The following is a 12722-nucleotide window of genomic DNA, read 5'->3' as shown; positions in this document are numbered from 1 at the left end:
AGAAAATGACAAAATCAGCAGTAATATTTGACACATACATCGTCGATTTCCGCATGCATTTAATGCACTCGGCGAATCGACACCGCATGCACTTTGAATCACGTGGGTTGATTAGCGCGTACATTAAATGTACGCGCTAACAACTAAGAATAATTATAAATATAAATGCACGTGTGTCGGTTGCCGCGTGAATTTAATGCACACGGCTAACCGACGGAATATTCTTGCTTAATAAATGCACGCAGAGATCAATTCCCCATGTGCATTTATTGTACGAAAAGTAAAAGTAAAAAATTAAAAATCATACCTTTCTCTCTCGCCGACCGCGCCACGTAAATTCCGAGCTAATGATTGGCTGATTATGGCATCGCGATTTGCGATGCCATAATAAGCCAATAATACTCTTTCTCTTTCTCTTAATATTATTTTTATAATATTTATCCAGTTATTCGCCTGAATTTCAGGCAAATGATGTGGATGCCCCTTGATATATATATAAACATATTATGAAATGCCAAATAAATAGAATATGTTTTATTTAAATATGAAAAAATCATTTCTTCGCTATAGAATGGTCAGAAAATTATATAAAAATATGGGAAATTTTCTAGAAAAATAGGAAAACCCTTGCCAACCTTTAGCCAAGTATATAAGGCCCTGTAAAAAATATTTCTTCAATGAAATGAGGTTAAATATCATATAAAAAATGATAAAAATTAGAAATAAGAGTAAAATCAAAGTGCAAGTCATTTATCTTCATTTTAATGTTATAACATGCAAATATGGCCATTAAAACACATAAATATAATGTAAAATTCATCAATTAATCCTGTTAATTTGCAAGTTATCACCGAGAATGTTGCTATTGGAGGGGTTCGCCGAAGGCAGTCGATCAGGACGTGGACACCTCCAAAATTCACCGTGTAGCCGCCACGGGAGTGCAGACACGACGAGGAGTCGTTGCCAATTGTGGGGCGCTGGTCGGCGACTTCCGAGGAGTAGGTTCCTTGGGGAAACAGTGGAGATTCCAGAGGGGGGGGAGGTACTTGCAATCTCAAGGGGTAGCGAATTCGTTTTCCCCTTTTGCTTCTTCTCTCTCAGTTCTCCACGATTTCTCATGCACCTTGTTCTTCCTCTTCTCCCCCCTTCATTTTCTTCACGGTGAGACCAAGAGAGAGAAAAAAACAACACATGACATTTCTTCCTGGTCTGCCCTTCTCCTAGGGCGCCCCTCTTCCTTTATAAGGGGAGGTTAATGGGACTAGGAGGTCAACAAAAGGGGAGGAATTGGTCCATAAGGGGGGAGGGCCTTATATAATGGGGTCCCATTACAAAAATAAAGGAAAATAAAACATAAAAGGAAGGGGGGAAAAGGGAGGTGATGCAGGACAGCTGGGAAAAGGATGACTGTGGGGACAGGTAGGGCAACGACGGGTGGAGGATACTGGCCGGGATAGGGTGGATGGATAAAATAGACCACAGAATCCACGTGATCAAATCCAGAACTTAAAACCGATGAAATACTGGTGGTGCAGTCCCGTTCCTCGTCGAGGGCAGGAGTACTGTCTTCAACCACCGCGACGATGCCGAAGCATCAAATCCAATACACGAATTCACGTTGCGAAGGAAACTCACGATAGAGAGAGAATTTTAGGGAATCCAAATCAAATCAAATCTGTCAGCAGTGAGAATTCTCGGGGGAACACTGGACGAAGAACACGTTGACACCAAAGAGTTCAAGCGTACCTCGGCACCGTAGTGCATGAAGAGGTTGCGGGGAATTCTGATCGTGACAAGACTGGGCAAATTCGGGCGTTGAATGGCCCACTGGATGAGAGTCTGGACGTTCTGGGCATTGTACGGCCCTGGTAGAAAGCATGTTGAGAACGGATGCGGATAGGGCAGGCATGCGCGGGCACCAGTGCGGATGATGCGCCTTGGGCGGCCCAAGGGTGGTGGCCTTGGGCGGCCTGGGGTTGCCATGGGTGGGCAGCTTTGGTCGGCCCGGGATAGCCTGGAGCGGCGGCCTTGGGTGGCCTTAGGCGGTAGCCTTGGGTGGCCTAGGGCTGGTTGTCCTGGGTGGCCTAGGGTGTCTGCCTTGGGTGGCCTAGGGCCGGCTGCCCTGGGCGGCCTGGGATGGTGGCCTTGGGCGGCCTAGGGCGGGCTGCCCTGGGCAGCCAAGGGCTGGCTGTCCTGGGCAGCCTGGGGTGGCGGCCTTGGGCGGCCCTAGGCGATAGCCTTGGGCGGCCCTGTGCGATAGCCTTGGGCGGCCTTGGGCGGCCCTGTGCGATAGCCTTGGGCGGCCTTGGGCGGCCCTGTGCGATAGCCTTGGGCGGCCTAGGGCTGGTTGTCTTGGGCGGCCTAGGGTGGCTGCCTTGGGCGGCCTAGGGCGGCCTGTCCTGGGCGGCCTGGGGTGGCGACCTTGGGCGGCCTAGGGCGGGCTGCCTCGGTGGCCTGGGGTGGCGGCCTTCGGCAGCCTGGAGTGGCTGCCTTGGGCGTCCTAGGGTGGACTACCCTGGGTGGCCAAGGGTGAGCAGCCTTGGTGGTCCTGGGCGAGGGAAGAGAGAGGGGACGAGAGAAGAGAGACAAGAGGAAAGGAGACAAAGAGAGACAGATGGAGAGGAAGGGGAAGAAGGCGGTCAACAACGTGAGGCGGTGACAGCGGCGGAGGCAGCGGCGGAAGGGTTGGAGAAGGGATAGGGGAGGCTGGGCAGTCCTCCAAGAAGAGTTAGAAACAAACTCAATTGTTGAATAATGACTGTGTAACTCTTTCTTGAAACATTGGCCTATACATATAGGCCTTGGAGGAAAGAGAAAATACAGTTAAAAGAAATAAAATAAAGACGAGCGATGTCGTTTCGCGTCACGTTAGGGGGCAGTTCTGGATCTTCCTTTGGTGACGTGTCAAAACACGTGAGGGGGTGTGCGTGGGTGGAAACATGCCTGATGCTGGCGTGTTGACTTGATCTGGCGATGATGGCGGCATGTCTTTAGCGATCGTGTTGACTTCGGACGATGGTGGTGATGTGTCCAGTGTCGATGCATGAACGTCGTCGCCACCAGGAGGGGAGTCCAAATGACCAAGGACCCCTCCCAACATGATGACAAAGACACATGGACAAAATGACAGACGCGTCGCGATTCGACGAAGGCGACTCGACAAGTCCGAAAAAACATGAGAATCAACTAACAAAGAAGATGAGAAATCAAAACACGATAAAATGAGCATAATTCACCCAACAGTCGATGACGATGGCGGCGGTGCAGATGACGCCTTCGACGAGTCAAGATGGTGTGCACCATCAGACTATCTTTTGGGTTGTGTAATGCACCAGAAACTTTCTAAAGTTTTATGACTGCTATGTTTTCTGAGTTAGTAGGGGATTGCCTAGAATTTTTTATAGATCATTTTTCAGTCTTTGGTTGATCATTTGATAACTGTTTATCTAATTTAATCAAGGTGCTGCAGATATGTGTCCAAAACAATCTGGTGTTAAGTTGGGAGAAGTCTCACTTCATGGTGGAAGAGGGAATTGCCTTGGGGCACCATATCAGCAAAGATGGGCTAAGGGTGGACAGGGTCAAGGTCGAGATCATCAAGAACCTCCCCCTGTCCACAACCCTAAAAATAGCTTAGGGGATTTTGCTAAAATTCCTAAACTTTTAAGTAATTTACTTTGTAAAGATACATTGTTTGTTTTTTGATGAAAATGCTACAGCATCCTTCTTGCAGATTAAAGAGGCTTTGGTTCAAGCACCAATTTTACAAGCTCCAGATTGTAACAAACCTTTTGAAATCATGTGTGATGCCTCTGACTGTGCAGTGGGAGCCATTCTAGGCCAAAAAAATTGATACAAAGCCAGTTTCCATATACTACGCGAGCCAAACTTTAGGAGGAGCTTTGGTAAACTATTCAACCGCTGAAAAAGAATGGCTTGCTATTATTTTTGCCTTAGAAAAACTTTGTTCCTATCTTTTAGGTAGTAAAATAATTTTTTTCTCAAATCATGTTGCATTAAAGTCAAAGATAAACATGGAATAGACAATATAGTAGTATATCACCTATCTAGATAATCTACAGAATTATCAACTCTTATCCATGATGAATTACTTTACGAATACATACTAGAAATTCAAACAAAAAAACTTCCATAGTATGCTCACATTGTAAATTTTCTTGTCACAAGGTTATTGCATAATGACTGGGAAGGTAATGATAGAAAAATTTCTATAAGGAAATTAGTTATTATTACTATGATGAACCGGAACTCTTTAACTTAGGCATTTGATGGAGTGTGCCAGCCCACTCCATCAGAGACTTCTTCAAAGCCTCCATCTCCATCGTCATCGACAGCCCCGCCGGTTTGTGTCCAGCCTGATCGGCATGCCAGGGCAAAGGTGAAACACCGGGGTTCAAATACCCAGGGTAAAGCACATCCTAATATCCGAACAATTTGATTTTCATCGGCATGTGCTTCTTATGCTCGTTGTTTTACAGTGTTCGTGTTCGTTGTCTCTGTTTTCATTGTGTCATGTCTGTATTTTTGTGTGTCGTGTCATTTTGTGTCGTCGAACGTGTGTCAGACATATGGTTAGTTTTGTGTTAAGGGGGGTCCCTATGTATAAGATCCCCCCTCGGTAAGGGCACTTGGGCGGTTACCAAGGGATCATCTGCCCTTGGTAAAGGCCATCATGCCCCTATAGTTCCTTAGACCAGTATATCGTATTGAATTCCTATAGAATCCCTGGTCTCACAAGAGAAGAAGAAGAAAGGTGAAAAAGAGGGAAGAAATAGTGGGGGTTGTCGCTACCTCTAGTGTTGCCTGCCCACCCAGAACGGCCATCGTTGGCCGCCGGATCAAAGCACCACCTGCTTCGTCGGTATCGCGTCAAGCATTTCTGCCCCGTCGCATGAACGCAAAAGTTGATAATGTCACACTACTTGCTGTCAGCGCCCGCATGATTGGTGGCTCCTTCCACTGCACTGATTCTCGTCCGAATCGCCAGAGTTGAGCCCCGCAACGCGTGACTCCCATCGTTAGGGCAACGCTTCTCGCCCAATTTGGTGTGGTTGCACCGTTGGAGATATGTACCGTCATCGTGGTCGGTCAATGCGGCCTACGCTTACACCTGATCCCACGTGCGGCAAACTCCATGGACCAATCTCGAAGCCATTCAGCCCCGCCCGTAGCGACACCTGCGACATTGTCTGCTCACACTAGCATCGATCGGGCACCTCCAAAAACTACCTTGCTGCTGCACCATCCGCAGCCCCTTCCAACTGTGCCAACGCCGCTTGGCTGTCGCCCTAGTGTCGTCTAATTTGCTACGTTGCCCACGGCCACGCTCGCTACGTCAGTGCTGCATGTCGATGTCCCAATGCCACCACACTACCGCTGTACATCGCCCATTGTAGCTGTCCATTGCCATCTGCAAATTGCATCGATCGACGCCTGCACCGAGCAGCTGCTAGCACCCGCCGCTCAATACCACCTTGGCACGACGCTAAGCCTGTGCGTGCCACACCATGCTACTCCGGTCGCACTTATCGTGCTCATGTCCACCACTGGTTTTGCTGCGCCAAACCCGCCTAAGGTTGCACTCATTGGAATCGGCCGAACATTTGAGTGCCTCACCGTCACTCACCTCACCTCCTCACCCTTGACTACTTCTTGTGTCATGCCGCCTGTCGAGCAATGTTGTGCTCGTCTTTGGCACACCTTTGCCCTACCTACCTATACCGGTCGCCGCACCAACAAATACATTGACGACGGATAACACTATCTTGGTATCAGAGCATCATCTCCATACCAATAGGACGACGTCACCAACTACGTCCAGCATCAACTTGGTATCAGAGCATCGTCCCTTAATGCTTGAGTAAGGGGTCGAACCTATGGAGGCTATGGTAAATTCACTTTGGTTTAGAACTCTCACTTGAACTGATGACATCCTTTTACTAAAGTGAAAATAATGTTTGTAAGTTATATTTCAAATTCAGTTATATTTCAATCAACAGATATTTAATTTCTAAAAAAAAATTCATCAAGGAGAATCAGATTTATGATTAGTTAGCAATTCTTGATAAGAATTAGTTACTAATCTCCTAACTAGATTGTCTATGTGTCCAGTTGATCTTAGATTTTTAGAATGTTAGCAGTACTCAAATCCAAATTAAAAGTTGCCCCTTAATCGTGCTTCATTTATTTTTCCCAAAAACTTAATTCAGTTTGAATTATGTTTTTAGGTTATTTAGTGAATTGGAAATGGTTAAGGAAGTTCTTACTCCTAATTGATTCATTAAAAAAATTTCAAACCTAATAATATTTCCTCACGGATTAGAAATGATAAGAAGGTTTTATGGAATTTTTTATTTCATCCTAATTTATTCCAAAATGGAAAAGATATCTTAAATTAGCAAATCGTGACTATGATTTGCTAATTTAAGAAATAAAGAACTAAAATGAGTGATTTAAAGGTTAGATGTCATTAGAAATGGCTAATCTAAACTTAAGGAATATTAATTGATTGGAAAACAAGGTGAATTTTAGAATTAAAAGGATTAAAATCAGAATTGAAGAAGAAACTTTGAACATGAACAAAACTATAAAATTTCTAGAATCAAGTACAAAATCAAGAGTAAAATTGATTAAGAATAAACTGAGAAGTACCAGGAGCGACTCTGAGTCGATTGGGGAGAATTGCGCGTAATGAGCTATCAGATTTCCACAAATTGACGCTTGATTTTGGGGAAGAATGCGGCGTTGGATCGTCGAAAATCCTGTCCCAATTGAGCTCCGAATGCACTCCAAGCTGCTCGAGTTAGAGAGGGAGCTCGGGCACTTCTCTCGCTTCCAGATCAAGAACCACCTTCAATTTTGTTTTTTCCCTCTTTTATTAATACTTAGAAAAATGCTTTAATAATTTCTTAAATAATTTTATTGTTACTTTCTTTTTATTTTTAGAAATAGGTCAATTAAAACATTTAGTTTCTTATAAACATCATTTTAAAAAAGTTTAAAATGTAGAAATTGACCTAATTATTTGTTCATAATGTTGTTTAATCTGAAATTTAAGAAAATTTTTCTTTTAACCTAAAATCATGATAACATACATTAAAATTAATTTATTTAAACATTAAAATCCCAAAAATATGATGAAATCAGCTCTTATTTGCATGTTATCACCCGTCGGACGAAATCACCGACGACGTTCAGCATCAGCGTTGACCATGTGTTTAGAAGATGTGTACCCAAGGAGGAACAATGGAGTATCTTAGATGCCTGCCATTCTTCTTTATGTGGTGGACACTATGCCCCAAAATTAGTTGCATTTAGAGTTTTAAATTGCAGATTCTTTTGGCCAAGTCTGTTCTTTGATGCAGGGACGGCGGCCTCCTCTCAAGGACGAAGAGGATACTCAGGCAATTCTCAGAAGAAAATTTCAATTCAAAAAATCACCAATGAATGATTACAGAAATGGCATGTTTGTAGGACTTGGAGGAAAGAGAAAATAACTAGAAATTTCAAAAAAAATCAGATATCAAATATAATTATAAATCATATTTGGATCTCAAAGCCGAGGTTGACGCTGATGATGTGTCATGAAACATGTCATCTCCTCCTACAGTGGTGGTGTCACATTGGATGATGGGGCATAGTCGTGTGTGCCACCATGTCCTTAGCCAATTCATGTAGGAACCACGTCAAGTTCACTGGGTTAGAGCTTTATGGATCCTTGCATACATCAAAAGTGCACCTGGAAAAGGACTCATTTATCGACGACATCACCATCTCCATCACCATCACCTGGTATTGATTTCCTTTAGATGTTCATTAGATTAGACGTGAGTCAAAGTTTGAATTGAAGATAGTTAGGGTAGCCTGTTTGAGCCATTTTCTCAGACACCTTAATCTACCTCCTTACCCAATATTATTACATATAATCAACCCTTAATGCGCCAGTATTATTCTCTATTATCATCCATCCCTCTCTACCTATTTTTTGCATTCTTCTAAAAAATAAAATATGTTTTCTCACTATCTTAATCTCAAATTCATATCAGATAGATAATCTGTCTTCACTCCATTAGTATATCTATATATAATTAATAAATTATTCTTCCGATATATCATACTCTTATTCACTTTCCTCTATATTAATCCTCTTTTATTTTATTAAAAACGAATGCACTTATTCAGTATCCCCCCTAATATTGATATGATTGGATCACTATATCTAACTCTCCTATCCTATATATGAATTATCAATCATAGTAAAGATATTATTTTTACTATTCTAACACTCTAGCTTACTACTCTCACACCTTCATTAAAATCTATAACCTTTGCACTACATAGATTAATATCTCCTTTCATTATAATAAGATAAATATATTTCATCGCCATGTGTATTCACTATCTCGAATATCTATTAAAAATATAATAATCATAATAATATAAACATATATTATCGTATATATATTATTTCTTACTTTATCTCTTTCATCCTCACTATTTTATTATTACTCATTATTATGTGATCTTAACTTCTAATGATTTCTAAGGGACTAGCAATGTTGCATAAACAAGCCAAAACTTTCTTCATGATAATGTAGGGTGATTAAAGGTCCATTTCTTCCTCCACTAGATTAGCTCCCTTGGAAATGAGGGTTAGGTTGGTGGGTTTTCTCACCATGAAAACTCTGGTTAGCAGGGCTACTTAAGTGCCAAGTCCTCTAAAAGGTTCCCTTCTTATCAATAAATTTCTATTTCCACAATTTTCATATGGTTCTTTCCAACAAACATTAATAGATGAGTAACAAAACTTGTTGCCTCTTAAATTATTTTCCTCTTGTCCCCCAAAGTGAGTTGAAATAGCCATGTAGTCACTATTTCTAGTGGAATATGTCAATAAATGTTCATCTCACTTACTCTGGGAGATCCTTTATCAACCGGTATAGGTCCTCTATAGGCATCTGTCACACGGTCAAATCCCGAGCTAGGACTCTTGCTCAAATTTGGTGTGTGTCGGCCTCAATGTTCAGGGCGAAACACTGAGCAGCCTTGATCTCTTATAGTGGAAGCTTCGTAGATTGCTTAAGATCGCATAGAAGGGGTTAGAGGAGATGGTGGTGCTGAGCACCGTCAGGGAATAGGGTCGTTACATGGGGGAAGACGAGGGGTGATACAAGGAATGAGACGAGGCACCTTGCTCCGAGGTAATGTCACCACACCGCCTCAGGGCCGCCGCTCTGTGCACGCGCGCTCGCTCTGCCGCTACACAAGTGCGTTGGGCCGTGTACCGCGCGCCCGCGGGCATGGCAATCACACACGCCACCCCTGCCTTGACGATCACACACGCCACCAGCACCCGTGTCGACACTCTCGCATGCAGTCTGCGCGACGCCGCGGCATTCGGTGCCCCTGAGCTAGGCGATGCATGCCCAACACTACCCGTAGGAGCGCTATGCGCTCGCTGTGCCATCTTGGCGCTCTCAGTGCATCACATGCCTTAGTCTCCTGGCGGGATGTCTCCCGGCGCCGCGCCCCTCACACGCAATGCACGCGCTGTCCGCGCGGCCGCTGCGTGCCACCCCACACAACTCCGCGCGCTGCAATTGTGGCAGCGCTTCCTGCTCCCGCGTGCAGCGCACAGCACTAGCGCATAGCGTTGGCGCCTGTGCGTGGTGCTTGGCGTTAGCGCGCGACACTTGGCACGCATGCGCACACACTAATCAGCTCGCACGCCCAGCACGCGCGGACCGTACCTGATCCATCCCACCTTGGGCGTGGACGGGCACGTGCACAGTCTGTCGTGAATCACCACGGTCAGTGGCAATGGCCTGAAAGACCAGGTATTTGGGCATCGCTACCCATAATGACTCAGTCCTTTAATGTCGTGAGCCGAATTACACGGACACGCCCTCCTAATAACCACGCAGGCCTCTGGGCAGGGAATGCCACCTAGTTAGGGGCCTAACAACATCCCTAAGAAGACAAGTAGTGATGGGGGACCATCCAGCCTCGAAGATTTATCTTCTTTGTTTTGTTTGCACCTGTATGGGCCAGGTATGGTCCTACATTTTTGTGCGTAGGCGAGCCCATGTATGGGCATGTATTTGTATTTTTTCCCTAATTTGGACCCTCTTTTAAACTTTTGGGCCTTCTTCCCTTTTTCTAAGGGAGAAGGCCCATATTTCCCCTATAAGAAGGGGGTGTCCATGGTAAAAAGAAAATTACCAACAAAAAGAGCAAAAAGAGCACAAATAGAAGAAAAATATTTGCATAAATGTACTCGGGATTTTCATGTTTTTTAGCTTAGTTTTAGAGTTTGAGAGATTTACAAAAATGCCTCTTGGAAAGAAAAATTAGGGCATTTCTGTCGTATCTTCACCGGAGCGCTGCCGTCGCCATCGCCGGTGCTATTGTCTCCACCGCCGCCATCATCGGTGTCAGAGTCATCACACGCGGGTTTGCCACGTTGCTACCAGACGCGCCCGAGCAGCTAGCTTTGGACACAGCCACCGTCATCGGACCAGGCCAAAGCCTCAGCCGCCTACAACGGCCGAAGCTGCAAGTCGTGACTCCCCCCAACCGGGGCGGCTGCAGCCGCCCATAGCCGCCAGTAGTGGCGGCAGCCGCCCGCAGCTGACTGCAGCAGCTGCAGCCGCCCGCAGCAGCCGAAGCCAACCACAGCGGTCGTCACCACCAACAGCGGCACCAGCCACTCGTAGCGGCAGCCACCCACAGCGGCAGCCATCCAAAGCGGCCACAGTCGCCCGAGCAGGCGTGGCCTTCCAATGTGGCTGAAGCCACCAGCACGGTCGCAGCCGCCATCACCGCTGCCAGCACAAGCGGCTTCAAGCGTGTCATGTAGTCGTGTAGCCGTAGTCACCACAAGCGGCCGCAACCATAGTTACGCAGACCTGCGGCTGCACAGTTGTGTATTAGCCGCAGATGCGCAGCCATAGCTGCAGTCACAGGCGTAGCCGCACAACCGTCATTATCGCAGCGCAGCTGCACCTGCAAACGTAGCCGCATTGTCTCCAAGATCGACGTCACGCCTAGCTGAATTGTCGTCAACCTCGCCACCACGCTAGCCTCCGAGCCATCCTCGCGTCTACCTGCACCACCGTCTTCGTCATTGCACACGCCTCTAAGCCCATAGCCACCCCTACATGCACCGCCATCGTCCTCGCAACTAGGCTCGCCTCCAAGCCCACCGCCGCGCCTACCTGCACCGCCATTCTTATCATTGTGATCGCCTCCAGGCTCGTCATGGTGTCTACCTACGTCATTGTGCCAACCTATGCTTGTCATCATCCTCATCATTGCGCTCGCCTCAGAGCCCGTCACTGCGCCTACCTACGTTGTCGTGCCCACGTGTCTCACTGCGCCCATGTGTGCCACCGCGCTCACGTGCGGCGTTGCACCTACCTGCACCGAGTGTTCTCTAGAGTAGTCTTGAGGGGAGCGATTGTCAGACGGCCCGCCGCCACTAGTCACCTCTGCAAAGTACATGGCGTCGCAGGATGAACAGACACTACCACCGTCGTCACCGATGCCTACCTCCTTCTACGAGTAACTAGCTTTACAGCCATCATCGTCATCGTAGAGATGCCAAACATCGTCGTTGCTGATGTCCGATAGTACCTGGTTGCAGCCACCCTATGCCACTGCGCCTTTGCATCGTCCTATCCCATTGCTACTGTCTCCTAGAGTAACTTCAAGGGAGACGTCCGCTGGTCGACATGCCGCCGCTAGTTCACCGCTGCGAAGTACATGCTATCGCACGTAGAACAAGCATTGCTCTGTGCCAGCGATGCCTGTCTTTGTTGCCAATAGCAAGCCATACCCGAGGCTCACCCCGTCATCGTTACCGACACAACTGCCCCGCGCCGGCACTTACAGATTGGTTGTCCTTTCCTTGTGGTATAACATAAGCCGTTTGATCCCGAAGCATTGTGTGACATCAGGTAGTAGGCTAGCAATATGAGATTGGATGCTAAATCAATGGGTACACCCGCCTTGGTGGTGGCCCTATGCTGGAAAGAGGTTGAACAATCTATCATTTGTGTGATGAAAGACCTTCTTCATACGAAGGTGGGTCAAAGGGATCAATAATTGGTTGTTGTAGAGATCTATGATCATTCTTATACTAACAACCATTAGTTGATATTTTTAACCTTAGTGTAGATCCTTCTTAGTAACTACTAGTGCGTCACCAACAAGAAAATATCATATCTCTCATTATACTCAATCGTCAATAGTAATCCTAACACTCTGAGGCACAGATTACAATTCAACAATACTGTAGGAAATAACCAAAATGCGAACGAAGGAGATGTCGATGGAACCTGGTGGACGATACCCGTCAATGGCACGATAAGTCCGGAGTGCAGCTTCAATCAAGGGACGACGCACAAACACGAGCTGTGTGTAGACCAGTCAAGGGGAAAGACTCTGGCACGTGACCGGCAGTCACACAGCTGGAGATGAGCGTGGGCGCGGACAGTCGGTGGGTGTACGAGCAGCGTTAGGGCATGGCAAGGAGGGCTGGCATGGGCAGAGTGACACCACAGGGCACGCATGAACACGTACAACCAAACGAGGAGGCACGGCTCGGGCAGGGCGTTGGCGATGGCAGGTGCTGATGAACGTTTGACAGCGAATGTGTGTGCGGCCAAGAAAGGACAAGGTCGGAGTTGGCGGTCGCGGGC

This window comes from Wolffia australiana, chromosome 9 (genome assembly GCF_029677425.1).
Source record: "Wolffia australiana isolate 7733 chromosome 9, ASM2967742v1".
Taxonomy (NCBI): Eukaryota; Viridiplantae; Streptophyta; class Magnoliopsida; order Alismatales; family Araceae; genus Wolffia; species Wolffia australiana.
The sequence above is the reverse complement of the archived record's forward strand: the minus strand, read 5'-3'. Positions refer to the sequence as shown.